At 38.3% G+C, this 13,002-nt stretch overlaps 1 protein-coding gene across 1 annotated transcript in view; it reads right to left on the reverse strand.

Annotated features, from left to right (window-relative positions):
* Window positions 1–12,521, reverse strand: part of svild (supervillin d) — a 57,626-nt gene extending 45,105 nt beyond the window's left edge. Inside the window, exon 1 of the mRNA XM_028029640.1 lies at window positions 12,405–12,521. The gene's annotated coding sequence lies outside the window, so the exon portion shown is untranslated. The remainder of the gene's footprint in view (window positions 1–12,404) is intronic.
* Window positions 12,522–13,002: the final 481 nt, after the last annotated feature.

The raw sequence follows: 13,002 nt of genomic DNA on the forward strand, positions 1-13,002 counted from the left end.
TTTCTGCCAATTTGGATGCATCTACAATAGATGATTTGTTAGGAAATCAACAGCAATGAAACAATACAAGGTGTTTTGGTGCTGAAATTACATATTTAAGGTTATATATTCAGAAATACAGCAAAGTTACTTGCAGATAAGCAAACAAAATTGGCCAGTGAGTTTCTGTCATTGCCAATATCGGCTACCTGCCAATTTATGTGGTCATATTTATTTCTGATCCAATGGGGCATGTGAATAAACCTCCAGGTCCCGGTCAGCGGGGTGATTCTGTTGCTACACAGGGAGTTGTCAGAGGAGGAGCTGTCTCAACAAAGGTCAACTATGTCACCTCCTGACCATAGCAAAAACATTTCACCACAAGAGATTGTTTAATAAAGGAAGTTGCCCATGAACATGGCAATACAAAAAGAAAATATCAAGAGAACAGACAGGCGGAGGCAGAGAGAAAGCCTGTTTTAATACAGATACAGATTTGAATTTCCTCTTTTAATAAACCAATCTGAATTTTAAACATCCTCTCACTCACCAAAAGTTCTGTAATTACAAGCAAGCAATTGCATAATGAAAGCAAATACCAGTAGCAATTGATCATAAAAGCATAAGTTACAACACAACTCAAATATGATTAATTAGAATTTATGTCTTAATTTAAATTAAGACATTTAAATACAACCTGCTAAATAAACCCTAAGGTACGAAGATCTAATATAGGGTTTGCATTCTTATGTTGTGGTAGAATTTTCATACATTTGTTTGTGGACAAAATTATTATTCTTTAATTATATCGTTCAACATTAGTCAGCATAAATTATGCAGTTGCTGCTAATACTGTCTTGACTATTGAATGCAGCAGAGCAGAACTCGAAAGGAGGAAGAAGTTGGTGTAAAAAATATTCATGCAATCCTGCAGTTTAAAAGAAAGTACTGCAGCATGAGAATTGAGGCATAAGCACTAAATACCAAAATATTAAATAACAAAACTAAGGAGTCCAAACCTGTCATTTTTGCTTCTCGCTTGTGGGAAAGAATGCTTGACAAATTAATAAACGGAACCTTGACAGCTAAAATAAAAAAATCTTCTACACCAAATAATGGCAGATGACATAAAAAGCTGCTGCTACAAGATTAGCACTTCATAGTTTCTTATGTATGAAGGATATTGTAAATTTCTAAAATTGCCCTTTTAGGAATATTACAGGACTAAAATAAATACTTGAAACACTACTAGGTGCATCTAAGTGAATCAAAATATAGTTAAAAATGTTTACTTTAAGAATTCAGCTCAGAAAGTGAAACTATGTTATATACATTTATTACAGTGTTAAATTTCATAAACAATCCTCTGTTGATTTTGATGATTGTGGCTTACAGCTAAAAAAACCCCCGAAGAATAAGACAAAAGATTTTTGAATGCCCTAATCAAAACTGAAATCAATGTCTCCGTCTGACTGAGAAACCTTTACACTGGACCATTCTGTGCTTTTCCAACCTTCCTCCAGACTCTGGGACATTGATTTCCAATTGAAACAGAGAGTTTACTGTATTGTGAAAAGAGGACTTCTGACCACCAAGATGCTTCCTTTCTCTTCCTAGCCCAGATACGAAACTTCTCGCTTTGTCTTTGGTTACAAAGTAGCTGAACAGAGTGGGACATTTCCAACTGATATCTGGGATATACAGTAATCAAGTAACAAGTGAACCATTTTTTTTTTTTACAAAACGTTTTCCTTCCACTTAACTTTCCTTTAATAAGTTTGCATTCAGCATTATAAATAGTGAACTTTATTGCAATAGCTTGTTGTGGCTTATCCTCTAGCAAATCAGTGGTGTTCCACATCATAGTGTGTACCATAGTGTTGCATTTCTACATTAAACATAATTTATTTGATCCTACATAATGTAATTTTTGGAGAAAATTTTGGGTTTTAATTGGCTTCAGTTATAATCATTAAAAAAGATTGGAATATAAAACTATGCGTTTAATTAGTTTAAATGTGAGCTTCCCTTTAGGATTAGCTATTGAAGGTGTTTCTTACCTAAAAAGGACGAAAACCAACCAAAAACATTTATATTTCAGATTAAGATAAAGACCAGGCAGAAACCCGCCTGAGGGCAAACGCTGACCTGTTGCCTAACAAACTGATTTTCCTGCAGAAATCACATGCTCACACAAGAATGACAAAACAGGAATGTAGCCACAGCCCTCCTCAGGAACAGTCAATTTACATCGAAAAGGCTGCATGTCTCAAATGTAACACAATTAAAGGAAATCTTTTTTATTTTACAAAGTGAGTAACCCAAAGACTGGTAACAGAGGCAAACTTTTTGTTTTTAACTAGAGTCATTTTTTAATGACAACAATGGAGTATGTCATCTCATAATAATGGCATTTAAATTCATCAAAATGTACTTCCATTGAATGGGTCTTGCTTTACCAGTGTTTTTTTTTTTACTGTTACTTTTTTTCCTTTTGCAACTTAAAACCTTGAAATGACATTTAAGAGATTTACCCCAGAAACTGTAAACATTTTGACATATTCTTGGTTCAAAATGCACAAAACTGCATAAAACTGCTCAAACACCTGAAATAGTTTTTGGAGAAGGTTTATTATTGCTCTGTATGTTTACAACATGCTGGCACAGTTAATGTTCAGGAATCCACCTAAAGTTACCACAGACATCAGAGACCTATTAAGACACTGCTTTGCAGCCCTGGACAACACAAAAGGAAACTGTGTAAAAGAAGGCCAGCAGCTGACCCACTTTCCTCCAAAGGGAAGAAGGTGGAGAGTGGAAACTTTGCTTCACTGAGAACACCAGGTTTCTGCATAGCACAATAGAAAATACGCACATATTAGTTAGGTCTTAGACCTTTTCAGCTGGTTTCTGGAAATATGAAAAGTTCAAAAAGAAACACTGAGGAGTTAAATTAAGGAGACCTGGTTGACTTTCGAGAATGTTTTCTGATTTCCTCAAAAATTCAATTCAGCATGATTTGTTTTATCGAACACACCATGAGATCAATAACTACCTGACAGACAGCAGTTTGAGAGACTGAACGGTCAGCAGCACAGGAGCACCATAGTGGACTGTGCTCTCACTATTTCTTTTCATTGTGTACACCTCCAACCTCCAAATCCCCGTCATCTGCAAAAACACTCCGCTGACTCGGCATTTGTTGGGTGAATCAGAGATGGACGAGAAGCGTTGGTGGATTACTTTGTAGCATGGTGTGGAAACAATCATCCATCCATCCATTTTCTAACATCCTTGTCCCTAGTGGGGTTGGGAGGTGTTTTAGAGGGAGAATTTAGAGAAACCAATTAACCTAACAGTCATGTTTTTTGGACTGTGGGAGGAAGCCGGAGTGAACCGATGCATACACAGGGAGTACATGCAAACTCCTTGCAGAAAGACCCTGGGCCGGGAATCGAACCCAGGACCTTCTTGTTGCAAGGCAACAGTGCTACCAACTGCGCAGCCCCTTTGGAAGCAATCACCTTCACTTAAATGTGAACAAAACAATTGATTGTTGATTTCAAGATAAACGGGGTTAGGTTTCTCTTGAAACTTCTCCATTATGTGAGAAGAAGTGGAGGTGGTTGAGAACTTTAGGTCCTTCAGTGTTTGAAGAAAGATTCTGCATATTTTCTATAAGTCTGTTGTGCATACGGACCAGCGCAGGAGATCCGTCCATAGCTACTAGCATCTATAAAACCTCTATGAAGAACCTTGGTTAATGAGTTACGACAATATTTAATTTCCCTTTGGGATTAATAAAGTATTTTTGAGTTGAATGTTCTGCCATTAACTCTAACCTTATAAGCGCATATTAAGCTCTAGCTTCAATGAATTAAAATGACACAAACAAGACATTAGAAAAGGAGAGAGGGAGAACAAGTCATCAGTTTTTAAGCCACCCTTATGTAGCAATCAGCCACATACAGAGTGGCCAACATGTTTCTCATTAAAAACTAATCTTTATGCATTAAAAGCGGTTTAGGCACACTGCTTCCAACAACTGGTGGAACAAAGTTCTAATTGAAATTTCAAAGGCTTACAACACTCCGTAGAAAGAAAAGGGCTTCCATTAATAGAAAGGTTGGAAGTATGATCCTGACAGGAGGGCGTGTTTGTCTTCGACAACATAGGCTCTTCTTTCACAAGACTGGACTCCACTCGACCTTTCAGCCGTAACGACAAGAAGCAAAGAGGGAGTGACGTGGATTAAGTGGCAGAGGAAAGAAAAGCAGCAGCAAGAGGAAGAGAAGCCTAGCTGGAGAAGCGGATACAGAAAGCACAAGAGGAAACACTGGAAGTTGTAAAGCGTGTTCAGCAAGAGGATGAAAAGAACTGCAAAGGTCAAAGAAGTGAGAATGAGGGAAGGAGATAAAAATGTAGAACAGAACAGGCTTTAGTTGAGCTTGTGTTTCCAGGACGTCAAAGACATCTAGGCAAGTTTTAAGGAGGAGCAGGGGGCAAAGGATGGAGTTAAAAACAGGGCCTGAGAGTAATCCTTCCCTCCCTCCCTCTTCTTTCTCTCTGCCTTAGGAAGACACAAACTCCCCTAAATCCCTTTTACCAGAAGTCCTGCTGACTGTATCCAGTCACCCGAAAGGCAGTTGACATAATAACCCCCCGGAGGCACTCATGCTTGTTTTCAGCTTTGCCTTAGTAAGTGACACTGTAAAGACCTAGTGACCTGGTCAGGTCTGAGCCGTCCCTGTCACCACAGAGACAAAGAACGCTGCCTAACCTCCTGTAACGGTTCAGTATAAAACACACCAGAGCAGCATGTGTGTGTGTTTTCCAACTCTATTTACAGGCTGGCTCTTTGTCCCAGTCTTCCGGCTTTCCATTTGCTGCTTTCACAGGAACCATTAAATGTGACGTAAAGGAAAGCAAGCACACACATACTGTACACAATACTATGCAAACTGACAGACATCTAGCAAGAACATCACAGAAAACAGACCATTAGGCATACACACAACAAGACTGCAATCAGGGAAGCCTGAGAGATGAGAAGGAAGGGTGGGGTTTATAGTGCTGTGTCTAGCCAGGCAATCATATGCATGCACACAAACACACACATGTTTGTACAACAGACATGGAGAAGACTTTCAGATGTTTCATGCAAGCCAGAAAGAAACATCGAGATAGTTTTTTTGGAAGACATATGTTGTGGAAGAGCCACATTTGGAGCTCTTACCATTCAACCTTAATGTTTAGTTCTGTAGGTTTGTGTAGAAGCACCTCCACCCCTTCAGACTTCATTTGCATTTATTTTGCTTACTCCTGACAGAAAAAGCACAACTGGACAATGGATTTTCACAGGTTACTTTACCAAGGCAATAATCCTGCTTGTTTTTTATCTGATCTATTCATTTTCGTGCAAACCTTCTGTTTCCCTTCTAGTATCCCAATGACATTTTCTGTGCTTGTTTGCTGTTGCTGTGCAAGGACTTAGATTCAAAGTCAGACAAATGATTTTTGACAAGCTGAAGTAAAAACTCTGATTGGCCAGAAAGTGAATGACAACAACCCATTTTCCAATTAAAGTTAATGTGGCCAACCATTACCACACTTCTGACAATAACTCTGGGTGAGTATGTATACATGGACCATATTTCTGGCTGCTGCAGAGGTCACTGCTGAGCAAACAACAGAGTTGTCATTCCAAAGAAACCATAATGAGATTTTTCCTCACCCCAAAAACGTTTCAATGTGGACTCTATTCCCAGAATATTCTGTCTGCAAAATAAGAGCAAGGTCAACGCTGGATGTAGAAAAGCAAGCAATACGAGTAGGTGTGAGAATCGTTGGGGTGGAATGTGTCGTCCAGAGAATCCTGCTGGTGGGGTTTCTCCCTTCTGGCTCTCTGGTGTCCACTGTGTAGAGCAGACACCATCTGGTCAGCTGGAATGTAACTGAGGAGGGGGCTGGAAGAGCTAAAGGATCTGCTGTCTTACAGGGGGTGCAGGGAAGTATCACAGAGACAGAACATTAGCTGTGGATGCATTAACCATTTCATGACATACACTTTAAACTAATTAAGGCCTACACAGTTGGGTTTAAACCTCACACATCTACAAAACAAGTTTGTTTTACCAAATGGCTATGGCTGGTATAAATGTTAAATGCATAAATTTCCCTCAATAGAGTTGAACGTTTAATATTCCTCTCCCTCATGTCAACAAAGACAAATATTCATCCCCAAACTTAAAAACAAATGTTTATCATACTAGTGCAACACTGCCTTAAAACAACAGTTTGCAAGAAAAAAAAACAAACTTATTTGTAGGCTTGTCACGATAGCAAATTTTGCTGAGCGATTAATTGTCTCAAAAAATTATTGCGATAAACGATAATATTGTCTGAAGACCTTTTTACACTGATTTAATGTAAATGACGTAATAATGCATGCGATTTCCTGCCAAAGATAGATACACTTTATTTTCAAAAGAATATTTAACACTGGAGCTGATAAACAAAACAACCAAAAACAAAATGGATTCTCAGTCTCCATTAACAAAAAATGTACTTGATAAAAACTAAACAACATAAAGCCAAAGTGGAAATAAATACTGCATTCAACTAAAAGAGTGCAGATTATGAAGTCTGTATATTATGTTGCCCTTCAGTAATAATTAGATTTAAATAGAGAAAATGGGCACATCGACTACCTGATGCAATAGTTCACACTACATGATTTTTGCTCCTATTTTTCCCCTTATGACACTCTTAAAACGTTGGTCTTTCTAAAATTGTGTGGTGTGTTACGGTAGATAGTCGTTGCCTCTCCGATCTAAATCAGGGGTTTTCCCCGACTGAGATCTTAACGCAGCCTGTTGAATGTGACAGGTAGCCAATCAGAAAGCGAGGATTCTCCTCTGTGTTTTCTGAGGGGAAATTACGTCGGGGAATCCCAAACAGCTGACAAGGCGCAACCCGAAGTCCAGCGGACGTGGAAACAACATTAATGTTTATTCAACATGCAAATAATATAGAAATGACAAGAGGAGGAGTTGGAGCGAAATTGCTACCGCAGTTGATAAACCCGGTAACTTTTCAGCTGTTCTTCGTTAACGTGACGTAAATAGGTTCTAATGATTTTCATTCAGTCAGGACTTTACGCTGACACTAGCCACATGCATTGCAGGTAGATTGTAGTAAAGCATTGATTAATACCTGGTTTTAAAATTAGTTCACTGGACTTGTAGCCATTATTCTGTGCCCATTGTTGGACACCACACGGCAGGAACGAACCCGATCGAACAGTTATAGCTAGGATTTCTGTCGGCTAATGTGTGGTCTGTCAGGTTTTGAAAATGGGCCGACAATGCGCTGGGCTTTACACTAAGGAAATGAGGAAGGGAGTGTCAGTGGAGAGCACCGGAGTTGAGCTTTTTTTCATTAGGTGTCATCAACAGAAAGAGAAAAAGGCCGGAAGAGACGATAATGCCGATAATTGAAATGATGTCGATAGTTTTAATTTATCGTACGATTAATCGATTTATCGTTTATCGCGACAGGCCTACTTATTTGTAAAGCAGCAGAATTGCGGGCTAGTCGGGCTTGTCAAACTCCCAGTATTATGTTAAAAACATCAGAATAACCAAAAGATAATATCCTACACCAGAAACACATTTACCTGAAAACAAATGCAAAATGTATTGCATATTCAGTCTATACGTTCTTGCTTTAATGATTAGTATGTTATATTTTAGCAGCAGTAAGAATAACTAGTGCTTTTATGTTTTAAATAAAAGCAATCTGTTCATGTTACTTTTTGTTTTAAAACTTCTTGTGTAATTCCAACAATGCCATGGAAACATGAGCATCTACTACAGGTTCATGCCTCAAGTCTACAGCAAAATTCTGTTTCTATAATTTGCATTATATTTCACAACACTGAAGAAGAAACTCAATTTGTGTAGATATAACTGCAAAAGTTCCCGAATGAAAGTAAAAATAAGGCATAAAAAAGAAATTCCTGTTTCAGTGAGGTCGGCAAACATTGCTTATTAATTTCTTTTCCAATCTGTATTGGAGCAGCCTGATGGCCTGGTGTGGTTTACCGATTATACATTAGAGCATCCATGTATTATTCATTGATGTTTAATGGTAACATCTGTTACTCACATGGGCATTAATGCAATGGCCAGCGGGTAGACATGAATGGAAAGAATTGGTCATTATATCGCTTGTTTTGAGTGCACATGTTATTCTCATGCTTTGTTTTCATTGGTGATGTTAACTGAAATGTTGCTGTAACACAAGGAGTGAATCCAGCATGGGATAGTTTTATGCAATGGAAAATATCATGTGTATAAAAAAAACAAAGGTGCCATGCAAGAAAAACTAAACGGGGTTAGGATTTTGATTCAGATGCTGGAAGGAGTCCAACGACTGTAAGCTGGCTTTATAAATATGTCTTAGCTTGAGGGTGACCCCTAATACTCTTCCCTCTGGACATCCTTGCTGTCCCACTATCATTTCCCTTCTGCATTATGTAAATATTTGTACTGCAAGACTTCTTGCAACAGTTCAACTATAACTGAAAGCAAATGAGAAAAAAGATGGAACCAGAAAAAAAGGGAGCGGGATGGGTATGTGTGGGTGATTACTGTCTAAATTACAGCAGCCTCCTTTTACAGTTCAGTTGATTTATTTTATTTAACTGTTAAGTAACACAGCCAAGTAGTGCACAGTTCAGGCCAGGGAGAACTCCCAGAGAGGTTGAAAGAGTATCAGTAAGAACTGAATGCTGTCTTTTTTCTTATTCATGTTGTTACATTCGACTATTTGATCATCAGCAAGACGAGTTTCTCACTCAACGGTGATTTCAGAAATCACAGCAACTTTGCAGCAGCAACTAAAATGAGGCTGAGATGCAACATCACTTTAAAAAGGCAAGAGTTATTCAAGACCAGATACTAGCTGATGCCAACAATACTAGATGAAAAAATTAATCAATGCCATTTATTGAACATATGGTACCTGTACAGCACAGCAAAATAAACCCCTACCTTTCATCAGTACAGCAGACCCCCAGCATTGACAAACCATAGGAGCTGTGTTATAGCTAAAATCCATGAATACTTGAGATCCCCGCTAAAAATTTTCAATACCTCCCTATTTTAATAGTTTAAACAGTAAATAAACTTTGTCATGCATTGATACGCACAGTGGAAGCCGTATTGGCGCTAACGCATAAGATAACATCTACAGTCTTCCTTATCTCAACTCTTGTGCTCCAATCAGCAGCGAGGAAAATAAATCACGCTCCTGAATCAGCTGCTTCACAAACACCAGTCAATTTTGTGTTACGCAGAAACTGCATCAGAGTATATATTGTCCAAAGATGTATTTTCTTAATATGCTCTACAAAAAAAAAAAAAAAATGAAGTCAAATGACAGACCAACAGTTAGATAGCACAGTGATTTGACAGAGAGAGAGAATATTTGATCAGAGTTAACTTTGAAAATGTTTTGGGAAGGATGACTTTGCACAACTGTCAAGGATACAGCACTGTAATACGAAGCCTAGGACACATTGTAATTTTTATTTGAATAGTTTCACTGGTCCAGAAATTGAAACCTGATTATTTCCCGGTTATGTTCAGTTGAACTAAAGGGAAAAAATTCCAGTATAGAACAAAACATGTCTCTGCAGCAGAGGCCCTCATCTGGGACACAGTCATACACTATTTGGAGGAACTCTTGCCTGAGTTTAAAAAACAAGGTTCCTGCAAGGGCAATGCAACACCAGCCTCTCTTGACTGAAAAAAAGTTATTCAGGAGATTAAAACCAGATAACCTTCACCTTTGCTTATCAACGACAACAACCTCATAGTTCAAGAAAAAAAAAAGAGCCACCGAAATCTGCAGAAACACGTTCTTCAGATGCAGTTTCTTCTTGCTATCTTGCACAACTCTGTGTGAATCGGGGAGGTTTGGGGAGGCCTGTTGTGACACAAGCAGCTGGGATGCCTTGGAACAGGAAAATGACAGGTTGATGTGCCTCAAATTCCATAACCTATAGGTATGAGGGCTCAGTGTGGTTCATTCAGTTCATTATATGGAAAAAGCAAGATGTACCGTACTTCTAAAACGATAGCTACCACACCTAAAAATAACTAACAACTTTCTTTCTGCAACTGGAAAAAACAGATCATACATACTTCAAGATTAGTTTAGTCTCAAGGGAAACTATTAAATCTGTCAAAACTAATTAAATGGACGCAGGACTGTCAACAGCTATACAATATAATCCAAAGTTGACAGTAAGGGTGCATTTAGTCTGTTTAATGGAACTCTGGTATGTTTGTCTAGATAGTCCGGTTCGCTAGGGGAGGTATGAATGCACCATCAAACTCTGATGTGGACCAAAACAGCAAACTCTGGTCCACCTAAAAACCGAGGTCTCAGTTTGGTTGAAGCAAACTCTGGTGCAGTTTGAATGCAAACACTCCAAAAGCAAGACGCAGACAATAGCAAAGAGCATTCTGGGTAAGTAGGACCAAAACAATCACTTGTTATCTAGCTCTAGCGGAGGAAATGGCTTGTAGGGTTTTAAAAAAAAAGACAAATTCTACAAAGACTAAAATTTCATGGAGAAAAAGGAAGTTGCACTCGCTTGTGTCATTTTCTTGAGTGGTTCTTGGTGCAGCGTCACCACAGGCAAAGGGGTGAACAGGTTTTTGGAAGGGTTTAGTTCATTTGACACACTGCAGTGTGGAAGCAAATTGCACCAACTGAAAATGTAACAAATGTTGCAATTTTGGTCCCTAATCAAACCAAGTCTACTGGACTATCAGGTGTGAAAAGATTGTAAGAGTTTCAAAACTACTAAACTGTTCTCATCTTTCCTTTCCTCCAGTTTGAAGTTATTTTAATAAGATTCAACAGAAAGTGTCAGAGTGACTAGAGATTTCTCAACACTGGAGCACAGAGGAAACTTAAAATAAATGTTAACATAAATAGATTCAAGAGTTGCAGATGGAATCATTTATTTACTGTTTTACATAAAAACAATTACATTAACACATTGTTGTTTTAAACTCACATGGCATACAGTATGCCCTCAATAAAACAAACATCATTTTTTTTCTATTTCTTCGCTATTTAATTATCATTAAGCCTGATTAAATATACCCTTACAATAAACAATCATTCACAATATGTCTACATCCATGAAATAAGTCATAGAAGGCATTTCTTTGCAGAAGAGAAAGTTGGTAAATAGACCTAATTCACTCAAGGTACAAGTATTTGTGATTTCTCTGTTTTTATTCACATTTCCTCTCTGGAGAGGTTTACTAGTATTCAATCTGACTACAGGAAACCCCTGAAGCAGAATGTGAGAATATGACATAAATACCATAGATTTACAAATGTTGAAAAGGAAATGCAGTTGTATTTTTATTCACAGTTACTACAGTGTTGAAACTATCATACCACTGCATTGCCTGGAGCTACAAATTGCTCAATATGTCTGACACTATGTGCATTGCCTGGGCAGAACGACACAGACAAATAGATCTGTTTCAAAACTATAATAATGTTAACTGTGGTGAGCTACAAGAAGAGTTCTCACCACAGAACTGAAGAAAAAAGGTTTTACTGACTGTGGGTATTTCAACTTTCCTAACACTTTTTTTAAAACTCACTTTGTTTTTACAGCTGAGTGTGCACAGCACTGTCCCAAACGTTGACCTATTACTCTGACTGTTTGCAGAATAAGGGTAGCTGATGAAAGGAGGGCAGGACAAATCTAACAGAAAACCCCTATTAAACTGAAACACCATGAGCAACTCTAAACCTAACAAGTGAGTGTTAAAGACAAAAATTAGCTTAAAGGGGTTAAAGTGTTGTAAAAGGAGCCTCGACTAATGCAGTGACAGACCGTGAGTTTATGAATGACAGGGTAACTTTACCGTACCATACAATGAACAACGAGTGATTAATATTTCCTTTTAAAAAAAAACACTGAAATTACTTGATATCTTCACAGGAAGCGCCGTTTTTTGCTAACCCCAGCCAGCAACAATAGAGAAGTTACGCTGCAACGACTCATTTATTACGAAAACGTAGAAATAACCTCCCAATTTTATACTCCGGCACAACATACCTGCGCATTTTTTTTTGTTCTATCCGAGGTCTCTTCAGAAGCCAGAAAGCACAACTAGCGCACAATATACAACGTCTGTGTGAAAGTAGGCACTACAAAGTGTGAGGAAACCACAGAGTGTAAACGCTCATCAGCTGTTTTTTTTGAAAAGTTCCTGCTAACGTTAACCTGAGCACGTCGCTCGAGGCGGTGGTTGACGTTCCGCTAGCGAGAGCGACCGTTAGCCAGAGCAATGAGAGAAAAGAGAAATAAAATCAACACTTACCTTCTTCTTCAGAATGCAGTCCGGCTTTAAATGCACATTCCTCGCAGCCCAACGCTCGTTAGCAAAGCTTGCAGCGAGTGCTCCGGCGAAGTCCGGTCTCTTCAAACTTAAAATGCCTTCTGGCTCCTGATTGGTCAGCTCTCACCACGGCGTTGCGTTCATGTGGTGCTAGTAAACGCCCCATTCTCTATTATCTCTTCGAGTTTTATCTAGTGGGACCTTATTGTATGAATCATTTAATAGAAAAATGCTGATCTTTTGAACACAGATTAATAAACTGAACCAGCTTGGTCTAAGTTTTGTCTTGCAAAACGAATTGATCAAAGATGATTTAATGTTTGTTCTCTTTGTACTGAGAAGAACAACCAAAACACACTCTGAATTCAGATTCTGAAAACATTAGCAAATTCTTCCTGTGTGAATAGAGTACTAAGAACGGAGCAAATAATGCTTTTCCCAATCAATACGTAATTCATAGGTAAGATAGTGTAAAAATCGAATTCACTTTAACGTTTTTACTGGTATGCTTTTAATACATACTTAAGCTCATCTATAATGTTGTCACATTATTTCAGGATAATTGGTGCACTTCCTTTTA

The sequence above is a fragment of the Xiphophorus couchianus genome, chromosome 10, assembly GCF_001444195.1.
Source record: "Xiphophorus couchianus chromosome 10, X_couchianus-1.0, whole genome shotgun sequence".
Classification (NCBI taxonomy): Eukaryota; Metazoa; Chordata; class Actinopteri; order Cyprinodontiformes; family Poeciliidae; genus Xiphophorus; species Xiphophorus couchianus.